General features: G+C 34.0%; 1 protein-coding gene across 1 annotated transcript in view; it reads right to left on the bottom strand.

Annotated features, from left to right (window-relative positions):
- Nucleotides 1-1,620, bottom strand: part of Pten (phosphatase and tensin homolog) — an 80,711-nt gene that overhangs the window by 72,702 nt on the left and 6,389 nt on the right. The window lies entirely within an intron of this gene.

Raw genomic sequence — 1,620 nt, 5'->3', positions numbered from 1 at the left:
AAAAAAAAAAAAAAAAAAAAAAAAAGGCTTCAGAGTAACTCTCACGGGGAAGAAGGAGGGTTGAAGAGAGAGGAAGGAACTGTGGAAAAATGAAGAATCAGTGATATTACATACAGGTACAAATTCCCTATGATGAATGTGCTTGTTATATATCTAAACTGTACCAATAAAAAAAGAATGTCTCACAGGGCATGGGATTACACATCTATAATCTCACCTACTCAAGAGGCTGAGACAGGAGAATTTCAAATTCAAGGCCAGCCTGGGCAGCTTAGCAAGAATTTATCTCCAAATAAAAATAAAAAAGGTCTGGGGTTATAAATCAGTGATAAAGTGCTTTGTTCAATCTCCAGTACTGTTAAAACAATCAAAAAAAATTGTACATCTCATTCAAAAATGTCTGATTCAAACCACAATGCATTTCACAGTATGTTAAATAATTACATCCTCTTCAACAATTTGAAAATATCAAACATTAAATTAGCAGAATGTATATCTGGGGATTTAGTGCAGTGGTGCTGCCACCTGCCTCACAAGCACAAGGACCTGAGTTCGATCCCAGCTACAAAATATATATATATTAGCTGAATGTAATCTTTGCAATAACTAAAAAGAAAAGAGAATCTTATTATATTTTAGCCTAAACATCTACAAAAATCAAAGGAAACAAAAGTAGTTTTCTGAAAAACTCAAAAAATAAAAAAATAGTAAGTTTTGGGTAATGATACAAAGCAAAAAAAATAAGCACATCAAAGAGACAGAATGAGTTAAGACAACTCAGCTGTGACAGATAAAACATAATTCCATTCTACAACCTAGACCTAGACCAAAGATCGAGCTAGATAGATTACAAAACTCAACAAAATACACATAAATCACATAATCAGATAATCACATGTATGAGACTGAGTGTCCTTCATTCTGTAACACGAAACAAGGAAAAAAACTCACTGAAAATCAAGTGCTTTGCTACTGAGAATACAGTACTGATACAGCTGAGAGACTAGCACAGGAAAAGAGGAAAAAATGATCACTATGCAAATGAAAAGGCCTTTACTGGGCAGATCTTAAGCTTATTTCCTTCTTCTCTATACTTTGACAATACAGTATGCAGAGAAAAAAATCCTACACCTCCTTCCTCCCATTTCTAAGACCTAAATTACACTGAAAATCTTGAAAAATGTGAAAAATGGGGGAATGCAAAGGTTTAACAGTAAGTTAAATTCCCATATTAATGCACTGCAAATTTTATTGTAATAAATGTATCTTGGGATTCAGAGTTGCATGACTCCCCCAACAAAGCTGAACTTGAAAAGTAAGAATATACCTTTATTGATGAATACTTACATAATTCTTATACATCAGACATTTTGTTTCACTGAAGGCAGAAATTACTCTTTGTCAATAAAAAATATGCATTTAAACTGACCTATCTTCAACTGACCTATCTTCACAACTAAAGAAAATTTAATACTGTAATGAATTTTTTCTTTTAAAATTCCATTATCTTGCCAGGCATGGTGGCTCATGACTGTTATTCCAACACTCTGGAGGCTGAGGCAGGAGGATTGACCTGGACTCTAGGACCAGCCTGGACTACACAGTGAGATCCTGTCTCAA

This window comes from Fukomys damarensis, unplaced genomic scaffold, assembly GCF_012274545.1.
Source record: "Fukomys damarensis isolate Sample0158 unplaced genomic scaffold, DMR_v1.0_HiC HiC_scaffold_20, whole genome shotgun sequence".
Taxonomy (NCBI): Eukaryota; Metazoa; Chordata; class Mammalia; order Rodentia; family Bathyergidae; genus Fukomys; species Fukomys damarensis.
Note: the sequence above shows the minus strand (reverse complement) of the source record. Positions and strands in the feature narration are given on the sequence as shown.